Genomic DNA, 17,271 nt, shown 5'->3' with positions numbered 1-17,271 from the left:
TTCCTGATCATGTCTTGTACCTGGATAAACAATGAGGTCAGTTCTGTATCATCAGGTATAAATTCAGCAGTTTCAATATGCAAGATAACTCTTTCTGCATATTGTGAGTCAGTAATTATATTAAGAGGTTCCTTAAAATCCCTAAGCACCATAAAAATGGCATATAATTCTGCCTTCTGGACAGAATCATAAGGACTTTGTTCCACTTTACTCAATTCTTCTGATTTGTAACCTGCTTTCCCTGATTTATTGGCATCAGTATAAAATGTATGGGCTCCGGTTATTGGAGCATCACGGACAATTCGAGGAAGGATCCAAGAGGTTCTCTTTATAAAATTAAGTCTCTTGCTTTTTGGGTAATTGTTATTGATTTCTCCCCAAAAATTAGCACAAGCTCTTTGCCATGGTTCATTGTCTTCCCACAACTTTTTTTTTATCTCATCAGCAGTGAAAGGCACTATAATTTCTGCTGGGTCTATACCTGCTAATTGACGAAGTCTCAATTTTCCTTTTATAATCCATTCAGAGACTTTTTCCACGTAAGTTTTTAATTTTTTACTTGGTTTGTGTGGCAAAAAGATCCATTCCAAGATAATATCGTCTCTTTGCATCAAAATTCCTGTAGGAGAAATTCTGGAAGGCAATATAACAAGAATACAACTAAGCTTTGGATTTACCCTGTCCACATGAGCCTCCTGTAATTTTTCTTCAACCATTGTCAGTTCTTTTTCTGTTTCAGCTGTTAATTCTCTGGGACTGTTTAAGTCTTTATCACCATCCAAGGTTTTGTTTAAATGAATTATTAGATCAGGTGTTATCCCAACAGCCGGTCGTAGGCTGGAGATGTCTCCTAATAATCTTTGAAAGTCATTAAGAGTTCGTAACCGGTCTCTCCTGATTTGTGTCTTTTGTGTCTTAATTCTTTGTAAACCTATTTTATAACCTAAATAATTAACAGAATTTCCTCTCTGAATTTTTTCAGGAGCAATTTGCAATCCCCATTTAGGTAACACTATTTTTACTTCTTCAAACAGCCTTTCTAAGGTATCTTTGTTTTGATCAGAGATCCGGATATCATCCATATAATGGAATATTATGGACTTAGGAAATTGTTTGCGTATAATTTTTAATGGTTGGCTTACAAAATATTGGCACAGGGTGGGAGAATTTAACATTCCCTGTGGGAGGACGGTCCACTTGCAGGCTGAGAGTTATTATAAGTAGGCACTGTGAAGGCAAATTTTTCTCTATCTTTTTCTTGTAAAGGTATAGTGAAGAAACAATCTTTCAGATCAATAACTATAAGAGGCCATCCCTTTGGTAACAGGGAGGGCAGAGGAATTCCAGATTGCAGAGGGCCCATTGGTTGAATAACCTTGTTGATAGCTCTAAGATCTGTCACCATTCTCCATCTACCAGATGTTTTCTTAACAACAAATACAGGAGAATTCCAAGGGCTGGTAGATTCTTCTATATGTCCAGCATCTAATTGCTCTTGTACCAGCTGTTCTAAAGCCTGTAACTTTTCCTCAGCTAAGGGCCATTGTTTAGTCCATATTGGTTTCTCAGTCAACCATTTTAGAGGCATGGCTGCTGGTACCTCTGAAGGGCCATCAATTGTGTTGTGTTCTTGTATAGTTCTAATGGCTGGTTTCCGCCATCTGTAATATCTTGTAATATTTTCCTCAGAAATATAGGCTCTAGAAGCAGCAGGAATGTTAATTTGGGTATTCCATTGCTGCAATACGTCATGGCCCCATAAATTCACAGCAATATTGGCTACATATGGCCTTAGTTTTCCTATTTGTCCATCTGGACCTATACAATTGACCCATCTCGTGCTTTGTCTTACTCGAGATAGAGTTCCAATTCCTAGGAACTGAATATTTACCTCCTGAAGAGGCCAATGCGATGCCAAGACTCTGGAGTAATAATAGTTACATCCGCACCTGTGTCCAGTAAGCCAGTAATAAATTTTCCATTTACACACACTCTTAGCTGTGGTCTTTGTTCATTTATAGAAGTCTGCCAGAATATCTGTTTACTTTGTCCTCTTAGATTTCTTGATTCATTCACCACATTTAACTCATCCCTCAGGCCGTTATTTATTTTAACGGCAGGCATGGGACATTCTAATTTCCCTGAAGAGGCATGTTCTCTGCAGTGATCGGAAATGACTGGACCACATGTGCCATGGGGACCTTCGAGAGGCCCCCTATTGAGTTTCCCGATGGCAATGGGTTGCCCTGTTTATCTCTTGTTGACCTACACTCATTCGTCCAATGCCTGCCCTTTCCACATCTCCTACATAAACCTGAAGGCTGATTCCTCCTAGTCCTGTTATTCCTAGAAGAGGCATTATTCCTGGAATTCCGTTGTCTGCAGTCCCTTTTCATGTGTCCCATTTTGCCACAATGAAAGCATTTTGTAATCTGATGTCTCCTTTTACCTTTGGAAATTGCTTCTTGCACCCATGTTTCATTGCCATAATCAAATGTATCAACATTCCTTGTATGTAATACCCATTCATCCAAAGGTGCTGATTTGATCTTTAAAGGCCCCAGGATCCTTTTGCATTCTATGTTGGCATTCTCATAAGCCCAAAACTCAATTACTATATTTCTTGCTTCTGGATCAGGTATCCCTATTTGTACAGCCTTAGTTAGTCTTTGTAAAAAGTCACTAAAGGGTTCTCTCTGACCCTGTTTTACCCTGATATATGATTCTACTCTCTGACCTGAGTCTTGAACCCTGTCCCAGGCCCTTAGAGCTGCTGTGGCACATATGGATAAAATGTTTTCATCATAAAGAGCTTGTTCCTGAGGATCAGAGTAAAGTCCTTCACCTAGAATTTGATCCAGAGAAACCTCAATTCCTTTCGCTGATTCCTGTTGTTGTAAAAGTCTGGCCTCTTGTTTGAATAGGCATTTGAAATGCCATAAAGGTCCGTTCTCCAGGACAGCTGAGGTCAGCTGATTCCAATCTTGAGTGGTTGCCCTGCTGCTGAGAGCCCAGGATTTTAACATCTCTCTAACAAAGGATGAATGTAGTCCATAATTCACAATTGCTTGTTTAAATTCTTTCAGATCATTCATACATATAGGCTCCCATGTATGTTCTTTAATGACCTTAGGGTTTTTGGAGCCAGTTATCTTTTCTGATTTTATTACTGGAAAGGCAGGTATAACTGTGTAGACTCAGAGTTTTCGGAGGTAAATGTTGCCTTTCTACCTTTTGCTCTTGTTCATCGGAGTCTATGATTTCCTCAATCTTATTAAATCTGCTCACCATTGCCTTCTGTAAATCCTGAATCTCCTGTCCAGTATTATGCTCCAAAGCCTTCATTAATGATTCTAAGGCATGGAGCTTGTCTGTCAGAGACACCATTTCCTCCCTGGACATTATCACCTTCATTGATAATTCTAAGGCATGGAGCTTGTCCGTTAGAGATACCATATCCTCCTTGGACATAATCCTCATGGCATGTACTGTGCCTTCTTGTATGGAAATCCTGTCAATTAATCTATCATACCCTTTTGATAAAGTCCAATTTTCACATTCAATGGTTTTAATCCTCTCAGCTAATGTTTCAGCACTTACAGTCATGGACTGGAGGTTGCGAGTCATTTTGGTTGTCCCCTCCTCCAGAGCAGTGAAGCTCCCTTCTCAAGAAGGAATATCAGACTGTACCTTCTTGATATTTTGGTCAGTCGACCGAGTCATATCAGACAAAGATTTAGTCTCTTCCTTGAAAACTCCAAACTCTTTTTTGAGGAGGTTGGTGTCAGTCTGAATTGTCCTTAAGGTTTTAATCTCTGCTCTCAGCATTGCTGATTTAATCTTGAAGGACTGCATCATTCTTATAACATATCCAAACACCAGAAAAGCGACAAGTTCCAGAAATAACCAAGTAAGAGGAATATCAGAAACCTCATGGAGGATATCCTCCATGGCACAATTAAAAAGGCCATTGAATTTTTGGATAGTAATATTTTCTGACATGTTCAATCAAAAGAAATTGTATTTATTTATTTGTTTTCAACTGAAAAGAAAAATCTTACCTGTAATGACCCTTGTCTGCCAGTAAGCTGCGGGGGCACACCTGAATCCACGTGGCAATGGCGCCGACCCAGAAAGCAAATTCTAAACTATATACTCTCAAATCCAGAGGTTAAATTCACTGATCGAGTGCTGGGGGAAGACAGTGCCCAATGGGGGTAGCAAAAGCCAAGGAAGTTAGTTGCGCGGCCCCGCTAATGCGGCTAGGAACTGGCTAGACCCCAGGTGCGGTGTGCGCTCAGGCCGCTAGGCTTGCACCATGAGGGGGAAAAAGGCCCACATTCGGGTGCCAGATGAAGCTGCAGGGCAATTGGTAATGAAAAGTCCCCAGACTATCTTGATACAAAATATACAGCTTTAATAAACAGAAGCAAGACTTACAACAGCTTACACCAGAATCCAAATGATCGCAGGAGCCAGGCGAAAAGAGAGCTAGCAGAGTGCGCTTGCTAGGTTTATAGGCAAGATTTAGCCTGAGGGCGGCACGCCCCCAAAACAGAATGTGATTGGCTGAACTCCCCTATCACAATGACCTAAGCAGTCTGGCAAAGGGCTTGAGGTAGCTTCTCAGCCCAGTGAGTCTGAATCTTTAGGGGTTAAACAACCTTTTGACAGGGGTGTGAAAGGACCGCCTGCGTGTCACATGTTTACATTAAGATTCATAACAATGACAGAACTGCAGTTCTAAAAGAGCAATGGGAAAAATTTTGTAATGTGGGGGTCACTATGGGGAGCTATATTAGAAGTTCAAAACATTGGGAAAGTTAAAAACCAATGGCATAGAGAATGCCTCTCCTTACTCAAGGTCTATTTAGGCCTTAGAATGAATGTCTAGCCTCCTTGTCTTTGCTAACTTTGCTAAGTTCAAGCTTTTTGGATAAACTGAGTTATTTAAAATTTTTATTTTAATATTAAAAGATGAAAATAAAGATCATTATTTTTTAGGGCTAAACCTGATAGGAATGGAATATAAAGCCCAAGTCTTATAAAAGTTGCTAACTTATTATAGAATGTTAGGGAACACAAGTAAACAGTCAGTCATCCTTATAAATGATCAAATTCTTTAATTATAATCATGCTAAGTTGGTGTGGGAGAATTGGCTGTATTCTGTCAATCATGTTTTAAATAAATGCTGATTGGCCAGACAGGAAGTATAGGCAGAAAAATCAGACAGGAAGTAGAGGTGATGCAATGAGAACAGAAGAATTCTGGGAAGGAGGAAGCTGATTCCTCCCAGTCCAGCCCAGACCACCGAAGAAACAACATGTGACCTGCTCTGCTGTGAAAGGTATCAAACCTTGTGGCTATCATAGATAAGAACAATAAGTTAATATAAGCTACAAGAGCTAATAAAAGACTGAGCTAATGGACTAATCAGTTTATAACCTAATGTAGACTGTAATTTTCTTTGGGGCTTGCTGGTTGTGGGGTACCAGGAGGGACAGAAACCTCAACAAACAGGCCCCTTCATGTTACACTAAGTCATGGTGAAATTAATTACAGGGCTAAGCCTTTGTTGGGGGAGACTGTTCATTCATTCCCAGGCGCTCAGACCTACGAAGTTTCTGTGGGCTACATCGGAGGCATCTGTCTCCTGTGGGCGGCTACATGGCTTCTCTTTGACTCCACCTTCTTTCTCCCAGCATTCAGTTTAGTTTTCCCTGCCTAGCTCTATTCTGCCCTATCACAGACAGCTTCTTTATTCATTAAACAATAACAGCAACACATACACAGAAGGATTTCCCACACCAAGCCTTACTTAGTCCCCTGTATATGTTCAAAGTTAAGCTTGAAACAAGAAACTAGAAACAAAGTTTGTCTATTCAGATATACCTGGACAGTCTTCAAAACTACTTCAGAGATCTACAAAATATAGCATTTATAATGTTGATTTAAAAGCTTATGATATCATACAGAGACTCCCAGATCCTATCAGTGACTCAAGGTCTCCAAAGAAGATTACGTGCACCACAAGTACTCCACCTGGATTTGGCAATGCTGACCACTGGGCAAGATGCCCCAGTGAAACAACTGCCACCAGGACATGGCCAGGTTGTGGACAAGCAGAAGGACACTGGAGAATTGATCGCACCCCCTTTGTCTAGACAAAATAAGGTAGGTCTTATCCATGTTCCTCCACAGAAAAGACTCTCACCTTATGGGCCTGGTGAAGACTGGTACTATTCTGATACTTCTGCCTCTAGCACTATGGAGACCTGGGTATGGCTCACTGGGTATGGGCTGATCTCTGTCATTTTTAATAGATTTGGAAGCTGCTTGGTCTACACTTAGCTATAATTTAACCTTCTTGGCTCTCTGAGAGTGTTAACCACTGGACTAGCTATGGCTCTGCCAGTTTAGCAGCAGGCAGCCAGGTTCTTCCCCAAGGATGCAGTCAGCTTGTTAGCTCATTTCATATGTAAAAATCAAGAGTTGCTTTTCCTAGAGCTACTAGGTCTGCTGTTGAGAAAAGGTAGACAGGTTTGTCTTGCTTCATAAGAAAAGATGAACAGGCTTCATAATAGTTTGACAGGCTTCATAATAAAAGATAAACAGGTTTCAGATGTAACTTTCCACTAAAGGAATATGATTAGAAAGTGATTAAATATGACTGTTCTCAGTAGTAATGGCCTGTGTCTCTGGTGAACGAAGAAATGGAATAAAAGAATAAAATCTATACAAGTTTTGAGGGTCTAAAAATGTTTTCAGATCTAAAGATATGAAAGTTTATAAATTTGAAGGGTCTCAAAAACGATTTAAGTTATATAAATAAGATATAAATAAATACTTTAAGATATAAAAAGTGTTTCAAATTTCTTCCCCTGCTACGGTGTACAAGTTCAGAACTTAACTTAATAAGGTTAATGATAAGTTAATAAGACTTTAAGGTACTTCTCCCTGGGCTAAGGACATCTCACTGCAATCCTTATCTGGCTCTCTGGAGAGAGGAAAATTTACACGCTTTTAATCCAAATCTGCAGTTTTTGCTAGGACTCAAAGGTATGAGTCTACTCCTGCTGTTTTATAGGTACCTGTTACCTGCTTTTTCTATAATATGGTTTTCAGTAAAGTATCTAAAACTTATATATCTCTTTTTGTAATCAAAAAATTCGTGTAAGTTTCAGGGAATCTGGGAAGTCATAAAACTTGGATTCACTTCCCACAGGTCTAAAGGAATCCAGATAGGTACAGCCTAAGGTTTCCCCATGTGTCTAGTGCTGAGGATGATATTTTTCTCTCTCCTGGTCTTGGGACTCCTCCCTTTCCCACTTATGAGGACTATGGGCCTGAATATTTTCCTTTAAGTTTGTAATTTTAACTTCTGTTCCTAGTTTAAACTTGTCTCAACAGGATTCCACTTGGTTGACAGACACATTTAAGCATCGGCTGCTGACGACAACCTGTTCTAAATGACAGAGCCCTGGACGTGCTGGAAGCTGTGGACCAGTCCAGCCCATGTGAATGCTCCCTTTGTCTTCAGTGCAGTCAGCCAACTAGATGCTCCTGATGAGTGTCCTACTGCCTGAAGTCCCTTTTTCCCTTTTGACCAGCCTTTTTAGCCTTCTTGGGCCCTGATAACAATGCCCTAATGTCAGCTCGAATTAGTTATCGAAAAGAACACATCATTGTGTGCTCCCTTTCCAAAATAGGTTGAGATGCTGAGTCAAGGGGGTACTCCCTGGCTTGGGGATCAAAATGGCTACCTATAATGTCCATTGCAGAAAATAGGCCCAGAGTTGTTAATGAATGGATTTATTAACTAAAATATTTCTGCAATAGAATAAGATACTCTGGTTCTTTATGCAGAGCCAAAGAGGTCATTTAGGATTTTAATTTGGATATACTCAAAGGTCAGAGCTATAAATAAAAGGCCTATAAAAGGCCTGGTAGCCAAGGATGTCACTGCCATAGAAAAATCTGTAAGCTAATAGTTCTTAGGTCCCAATACCATTCCCTTGAACCTTTAGGCAAGCAGGACCCATGATGGGTCCTGTGGTCTGTATTTGTGAAGAGGGGGGATGAATGGCCCAGTCATATTAGGCTCAGTAGAGATCAGTCAGTCAAAGAGCAGGCCTGAGTTTCAGGTTATCCTAAGGCAATACCTGGTTCCAGAAAAGACCACAAACTGAGACCACTCAGGCACCGCCCAGGAATGGAACCTTCAAGGGGAAAATACCTAGGGATCCAAAGAAAATACCTGACATTGCAACCATTGTGGGTAGGATCACCAGGTGTCCCTTAGTCCTGCACACACCCAGTTCCCATTCACCAAGACACCCCAACCTCTGCTGTGATTAAAATCCTAGCCCAATTTGGCTCATCGTTCACCAATCTCACTGCTGTGTCAGATGGATGCAGGGTCGAAGCTCAAGTTTGAATAACAGCTCTCTGCTTTTGTTACAAGGACAGACTCCATAGAGTTTTTTTGTTTTGTTTTTTTTTTGGGGGGGATGACCCTGTGATCTGGGCATAACAAGGTGAACCAGAATCAAACACAGCAGGAGTCAATGGTACTGAGCAGCAAATATGATAAAACTATATTACAATTACATGAGTAGAAATTACATTATAGAACCAGCTCCTTTGTACAATTATTGCATGCTAAATAGAACATTGAAAAGCTGTTTTTCACTGATGCAGGCACAGACAGGGAATTTGTTATACAGGTTATAAGAGAGAGAAGCAACCTAGTGAGAATCCAGGCTTCCTCTCTTCTTAGCTCCCCAGCTTCTGTTCCAGATGAGTGTGGAAGCTACTTTAATAAGGTGACCATTCTGACCAAGGGGGTGGGGACCAATAGGGAGCAGCCACTCCCATTGACTCCCACGAGTTCAGGATTCCAGAGTTTCATGATAGACTAGAAACATGACAAGTCAGAGGGAGGGACCTATGAGACCCCATCCCTTCTTGAAAGTCTAGAGTCCTTCAGTGTAGTTCCTACAGTCCTGTAAATAACCTCACACAGTCTTTCTATAAGCAACTCTAAAGAAACTCAGCATCTCTGTCTGTCTGTCTGTCTGTCTGTCTGTCTGTCTCTCTCTCTCTCTCTCTCTCTCTCTCACACACACACACACACACACACACACACACTCGTACATATATGGTGGAAGAGTAGGGAGTAAGAAAGCCATAAAACTTCATAAGAATCTTATATACTATGACCTTCTTTAATTGAGTCAACCTACAGAGTCTTCAGCTAGAATAAGAAAATGTGACTTTAAACACCTGAGTTTAGTAGATACTTGTTAAGTAGATCCTAAATAACAGAATTTACAAATTGTCATAAATTCAATGCTAGGATGAAGTACAGGATACACTACCTCTTCTTATTGCTAATGTCATGATACCTATCTTAACCTTTGCCCTGTTTTAATCTGGAGCTGAAGGGCAGAAAAGATTTCACAATTCACACTTAACTTCACCTGGATGGCCATAAACACACTGTTCCAGCATGCTCTGGGTTTCTGTGCATCTGGGCATCCCTGCAGTTACTGTTGTAGGAAAGCTGTCATGTCACCATTACCAATGTCATTACAAGACAGTGAGAATTACGGTTACTTTGTGCCAAGTTCACACTCAGGGATCTTATCCACAAACAAGGATATCTGTCACTGACTTCAGTCACAGACCCACAAGTTCACTTGTGATTTTAGTTATAATCATTGGTCCATAGATCTCGGGTTATTAATCATTGCATGCTGACCTCGGTGACTTCAGAGATGCGTGTCACTGCCTGAGTCTGCACACCCTCCCAGTGTCCAGCGCTGACCCCTTTGTATCCTGGTGTGCACTGCTAATTTCTCCTCAGCTGTAGAATCTGCTCCACTGCTCTACAAACAGCTGGCAAAGCAGCAGTGCTGCACTCCAGGGTGATGCGCATGTGCACAGCACTGGGTCTCAAGTCCGTGTAGGGAAGAGCTGTGTCTGACACTGCTCATGAAAGAGGCCATGTCACAGGCAGCGAGCTCCTGACAGGAAGAAAGAAAACCTGTGGGGAAGGCGAGTGTCCCAGGAGAGCACTGTGGAGACTGCTGGGGAGACCTGGGAGATCTCAAGTGCACAGCAAGGGCTGAGTCAGGAGTGCTGCTGAGGGTGCTGGTGCCTCAAAACTGAGTCCATTGTCCCAGCCCTCAGCTGCCTGCTTGTGGTGCCATTTTCCTGGGACCATGTCCCTGTTCTTCCAGCCTGCCTGCACTTTAGTCTTTCCGCAGCCCAGGCTCCGCACTCACCATTTCTTCAGCTGGGCCTGCTCCTCTCCATCCACATGCTGGGCTTCCCCATCAGGTCCCTGTCCAGACAGCACAAAGCCCTGAGCAAGGAGCTCTCCAGGGCTTGGTTCTGAGTTCCCAAGGCTGGCCAAATGCTCAGTACACTGGAAACCTCTGTGAGTGTGTGAGCAACTTTCCTTTAGTGTTTGAGATGTGTTACCGTGTGCAGGTGTAGAAAGGACATTCTAGTGGCCCATGATGTGCCCACCACTGAAATAACAAATGTAAAAGTTCTTTGATACAAATCCTGACCTTTATCTCATTAAAAATGGAACGTGTTCTACAAATGCGTCATTTGAAATAATTTTGCCTGGAGAAAACAGCTGCTTGGCGTTAATATTTGTTCTGGTATGCTTCCAAGAGCCTGCGGTAGAGCCAACGCGACAGTTAGTGTGAATACCAACACCCCCGTGTCATCTTACTCTGAGGCTGTCTGTCTTTGCTTCTTAAGCACTGAAGAGTGCTAGCCATGTTTTAGAAGCATGTTTTGGGCCTTGTTGAGAGTTCACCAGTCTTACACAGACTAATAGAACAGATATGAGAACAGAATCTATCCTTCTGTGGCATATAAGAAACACACCTCAACTTCAAAGTCAAACTTCAACTCAGAGTAAAGGGTTAGGACAAGATTCTTCAATCAAGTGAACCTAAGAAATAAGCTGGTACAGCTATCCTAATATCTAACAAAATAGACTTCAAACTAAAATTAATCAATAGACATGAAGAAAGACATTTCAAAGCTGTCACAGGAAAAATCCATCAAGACAATGTTTAAGCCCCAAATACAAGGGCACACATTTGTAAATGGAACATTACTGAAATTCCCCCAATCTAAGGCTTTCTCAGAGGCCCCAATTACAGAACAAAAGGAACCTAGTTCTATGCCCTTGCTCAGGAGTGGACCTGGTAAGGCCAGTCTGGGGAGGAGGCCTGGACCTAGAAGGAGTCAAGATTTTGGTTCCTGGGAACATGGCTGCTCCTCCTGAAGAGACTTGAGTTATCAGCCCCAAGGTCACTGTGTGCTCTGCCTCTAATGATCTTGAGAACCCTGTGTTCCCTTTGTGTGATGTCATTGATTAGCCTCCTGCTGACTTTGTCCCATTTCTCCCCTAACAGTAGTATATAAGATGCTGTACTTTTTAATAAGTTTCCTTGGCATAAGACAGAACTTGTGTAAGACTTTCCTAATCCAAACTTACCTGTCTCTTTTCCTTCTGATGCCCTCATCCTCTGTATCGAGAACCCGGTCACTGAAGAATGACCGCTGGCTCCGTACAGAGCCTCCCTGTTATTTTCTGATAAATTGATTGAAGTTTTTTTTTTTTTTGCCAAACTAAAGCAAATTAACACTGTTTCTTTCTCAACATGTGATTTCCCACAGGGTCATATGCAATAGAAAGTAGTTTGAGTCTTCCTAGATACTTTCTACAGTAAAGCTAGTCTAGACTCATATTTATTTCTTCTCAAGCCAGGATCTCTGCTGTTTCTCCCAAGATTTTTTTCCGTTCTTGTTCTTTCTTTCTCTATTTAGTTCACATATACAGTGGTGCCTGCCTGTGTGCCTGTGCACTAACATGTGCCTGTTGCCCAAAGAGGAGGGCTTCAGATACCCTGAAACTGGAGTTATGCCTTGTCAATGCTGGAAAGTGAGCGAGTCCTCCTCTAGACCGAGTGCCCTTAACTACTGAGCTGTCGAACTCATGGAAGGGAGCTGAGGAACAACAGTGGTGCGTGCCTGTAACCTCAGCCCATGGCCAGCAGAAGCAGAAGGGGTCAATCACGGCCATCTGATCTGTAGAAAGAGTTCCAGGCCACCTAGGAATACAGAGGGAAACTCTGAATGATTTGGTTTGAAAGAAAATGACCCCAAAAGGGAGTAGCACTATTAAGTAGGTGTGGCTGTGTTGGCGGAAGTGTGTCACTGTGGCGGTGGGCTTTGAGGACTCATATGTGCTCAAGATACAGCCTAGCATTTCATACCACTTCCTGTTGCCTGCAAGCCAACACATAAGACACTTGGCTACTTCTCCAGCACTATGTCTGCTACATGCCTCCATGTTGCACCATGACCATAACAGACTAAACCTCTGCAAACGTAAGGCAGCCCAATTCAATGATTTTCCCTGACAGGTGTTGCCGTGGTCCTGTTATCTGTCTACAGCAGTAGAAACCCCAACTAAGACACTGTCCCTAAAGTAAATATACAGAAGTAACTAATTAGAAATGGGGTCAGAGAGATTGCTGCTCTAGAGGATGAGAGTTGTTTTTCAGCACCCAGGAGGCTCACAACTCTCCAACTCCATCTGCAGAAGATCCAATGCCTTCTTCTGCTTCTATGAGAACCTGCATATTCAATCAACATATATACACAAAGACATGCACACATGAAATAATAATAATAATAATAATAATAACAATAATAAACCAAGGGTGGAAAAGAAGGCTTAGGTTAGAAAATAGTGGGAGAACATGTGTACAGCTTCAACTTCCTGCACCACAAAACAAAATGACAGGAATAGACAGTATGGCACAGGATTGACTTTGCTGTACATCAATCCAATTGGCTCAGTGTCTTATGCTACATGAACTGCATGCGAAGAGCTGGGAACTCTGAGCTCAAGGCTCAACTGCTCACTAACTTAGGCTTGCTGACTTATCTCTGAGCCCAGTGTCTCAGAGGGAAAGCTGAGCTCCTGACTGATAGTGTGAGATACAAATGTGCTACATGGCACACAACTCCCTCAGGGCAGCTGTGATTAGGGTACATTGTGTGTATAATTCGCATGGGCAGAGAGGAGTTGCATATGTCCACAGATTGTAAGAATCTCAGCCGTGGGCCCATAAGGGGGGAGTGAGCAGGTCTTGGAGTCAAGGGAGTGCTGAAAGTTCTAGAAGAGTCCAGTCAGGCAGCATTTTACCAAAGAAGCACTTGAGTCTTGATAGGTATTTATTAGTCAAAAGGCAATCCAAATCTAACAGTGTGCCAAATTTAAAAAAAAAGAAATTAGTACTCAAAGTTCCAGGTCATTAACATCAGGTGTCCTTCAAATTCATCAAATGATCCCAGAGATGACAGTCAATGTTGATGAAGCAAGAGGTCACAGTACCAAAGTTAATGTGGGGCCTTAAAGGGACAGGCTGAATCCAGGTTTGGAAAACACTAGATGTTTGGTGCAAGGTAGGCTAGAAATTTTGTTGTTTTTTTCCCCCACACATTTAATAAATTAAAGAGCCTTTGCACATTTATGAATTTTATTTGCATTTACTGTTTTTGGAGACAGGGTTGTAATACATAGCTGTGTGACTTTTATTCTCCATCAAAGTCTGAGTGTCACCAAATGTCACCAAAAGACAGATGCAGTAGCTATGGCTCTTCCAAGCCATCTACGGAACTTCCCACAGTCTCAACTGTGAACCTGCCATCAATCCCCAACTCCACTCACAGACATGGTTGAACACAGTGATGTTTGTCCAGAAAAATCTCTGAGTTGCTGGTTGAGTGGAAGTGGGGGACATCCCTGTGGTTCTCCTCTCCCACTTCAATGTGTTTTAACACATCTCTTACTCCCCATCCTTCAGGGGGAACTTCCTTGTGGTCTGTAATTGACAAGGATGTTTGTGTTCTTTCTGGCCGGTGGGTCTCCACAGAAGCAGTAGAGGTATAAAAGGTTGCTGGGCAAAATAAAGGTTGCTGTTCTTCCACCTGAAAAGAAGCCTCCATGTCTCAAACTCGGCACCCCCTGCCAGTCTTGGCTATCCAGGCTGCGCTGGCTGCAGCAAGTGGAGGTCCCACCGAGATCTGGAAAGTGGAGATACGTGAACGGGGTCACTCCAGCCACCGGCTAAATCGAGGAGTATATTGGGGAAGGTAAAGTGTTTTTACTTTTCATCCCCAGAGATAACTCTGAGGGACATCCTCCAAAAGATAAGCGAGTATGAAGAGGCAGGAGGGTGAATTGAAAGGCCTCAAAAAGTAACTGAAACTTTTAAAGCAACAAGGCATGGAAGTAACAAGGAAGACGGTCAGAGATTTTGTACAGGAGGGGGTTTAAATGTTTCAGACTGAGAGCAAGCCAAGTCAAATTAAAATAAGTATGTGTTTAATCATCCTCAGAGATGCTCTGAGGGATTCCCTCTGGAAGATAGGCCAGTAGGGAAGCAATAAAGAGGAGGCAGGAGGGTGAATTGAGGGCCTCAAAAGATAGAATGTGTAGAGATATGTTATTGTGTTGATTGTGTTGTCTTTTGTGTTCTGGACTGGAGAAAGACATTTGATTCTGGGAACTGCTAAGAAAAGTATTTTGACTTTAAAAATATGGGCCTAAAGATTTCATGCTTTGGAAAAGAGGTTCTGCTTTTGTCTCCACAGAGGATGTGAACCTGTGGATTCATTGCAAATTTATGTGGTTTGAATCACCGAGACTCCCTGAAATGTTGATGTAAAATACTTCCAAGAATGGAGCACCCCTGTTCAGCAGGAAGTAGCCAGACAGATTGACGATGCCCAAACTCCCTAAAAGATTGTTAGAGTGGGGCCTCTTCAATGGTTCCGGAGCAGGAGCAGTGAGCCTGTTTCCCTGAGTTCTGCTCCACTCCATACAGCAGTTTGGATTCAGACTGAGTGCCACTGGGGCCAGAAGACATCTGGAATAGAGCTTTGCCACCACAGCTACTGCTGCCGGACTTGCTCTCTCACAGACTGTGCAGACGGCTGTGCACAGCCAGCTGGCTGAAAAGAGTCAGCAATGCTTTGGACATATTCAATTGGGCATATTGACCTTGAACCAACAAGTGACTCTGGTTCAGGAGTAAGTGGACTATCTTTGGACTTTTCAATAGTTAATCATGTTATGTGTGTTACTCATGGCACTGTATTGCATGCTTCTGCTACTGTTATGGAACTCGACCGTCATATGAGAGGGGTTTGGAATACTGCTTTTGTTAATTTTACCACCCAGTTAGTGCATGCTAGATGGTTGCAGTGTTGGTCTGGCTCGTTGGTGCTGTCAGTCCTGGGGATACTTGGTTTAGGGCTATGTGTCTGGGTAGCCACGGATGGGCAATACTTTGGGGGCAGGATGTCACCTAAGACAAATTAGAGGGCTATTACCCATGACAGGCAAGGTATTATAAAATAAAATGGGGGGAGTTGTGATCTAGCTGCCTTCACTCCCCCTGACCGGCAGGGGAACTTCCTTGTGGTCTGTAATTGTGTTCTTTCTGGCCGGTGGGTCTCCACAGAAGCAGTAGAGGTATAAAAGGTTGCTGGGCAAAATAAAGGTTGCTGTTCTTCCACCTGAAAAGAAGCCTCCGTGTCTCAATCCCGGCACCCCCCGCCAGTCTTGGCTATCCAGGCTGCACTGGCTGCAGCACTCCTCTCCCACTTCAATGTGTTTTAACCCATCTCTTACTCCCCATCCTTCAGCTTCTCTTCAACAGAGACCCACACTGTTCTCTGACCCCTCAGAAGCCTCTAAGCACATTCTCTGATGCTCTTTGCCTGTAGTTGTGGTACCTGAGATGCTTCCACTTGCAAGTATCAGAAAACTCAAAATATCTTCGTAAGGCAGATCAGCCATCAGCAGGGAACTGCAGAACTCTGGAGTTGGTTAACTTGTTAGCATGGTGATATTATCAGTGACCCTAGAAAGTCTGGGCTACTCTGTCATGTCTGCAGTGGGCTAGAACCGTGCAGATGTCCCTCTGGCTGAGTGGAGGAAACCAGAAAATGCAGTGACGAGAGAAAAGCACAAACCGAAAGAAAAAGAAAGAAAGAAAGAAAGAAAGAAAGAAAGAAAAGCAACTAACCAAACAAACAAAAAACAAACTTGAAAATGATAAGAGGCACATTGACAACAGATACCAACGAAATCCAGCCAAGCATAAGAACAAAATTTAAATACTGCTAACATTTTAAATTAAGTGAACTTCTAAATGCACAGGATGTGACAAAATTAAGCTGAGAAAAAAGTTCTTAAACTGATTCATAACCTGCAACAAGACTGAAGCAGTAATAATAAGACTCCTAACTAAAATATGCCCAGAGCCAGATGGCGTCACTGAAGAAGTCTACTGTACTTAAAGGAGAGTTGACACCAGGTACCCAAATTATTCCATGAGTAGAAGAGGAAGAGAGGTTTCCAAACTCATTTTATGATGCACTATTACCCTGACACCAAAGCCCAGGTAAAGACACAAGCAGTCACCAAGGGTTTCTCTTTCCTTACATTGTCACCAGCCACTTAATTTTATACTGAAGTGTTTACATGTAAGTGTGCACACATGTATGCATGTCACAGTGTATACATAAATATTAGAGGGCAACTTAGTGGAGTTGATTCTCCCCTTCCACTCTGTGGAATCAGGGAATTAAATTCCGGTGGTGAGTCTGGATGACTGTGCCCTTACCCAGTGAGTTATTTTATGACACCTTCACCAGTATTCACTTTGAGATCTTTCTTTTAAAATTTAAGTAAAATGTAATTACGTCATTTTCCACTCTCTTTCCTCCCTACTGTCCCTCCAGTGTGCACCCCTCCCAACCTCTCATAAATTGACAGTCTCATCTTCTTTAATCATTGTTATCCATACATATAAGCAAATAAACATAAATACATTCTGCTGACTCTGTCTAGTGTTTCCTGCATGTGTCTAGGGTTGATCACTTGGGATTGGATCCAATCAAGGACTTCTTCCCTGAGAAAGCCTAATTCTCTCTCAACAGTTGTAAGTTGTATGTAGCTCTTTATTTATGGGTGTGGCCCACAAGATTTTCTCCATCTTTACTGATATGTCAACTGGTGTTGGAATTGTTCAGGTCTTGTTTAGGCCGCCATGTTGAGATTTTCCAGGTGTAGCTTCCCTGCCATAGAAGGCACAGTTTTACATCAGACTTCTGTCTCTTTGGCTCTTATAATCCTGCTGCTCCTTTTTCTGTGATTG

This window comes from Myodes glareolus, chromosome 4 (genome assembly GCF_982192425.1).
Source record: "Myodes glareolus chromosome 4, mMyoGla1.1, whole genome shotgun sequence".
Lineage (NCBI taxonomy): Eukaryota > Metazoa > Chordata > Mammalia > Rodentia > Cricetidae > Myodes > Myodes glareolus.
The sequence above is the reverse complement of the archived record's forward strand: the minus strand, read 5'-3'. Positions refer to the sequence as shown.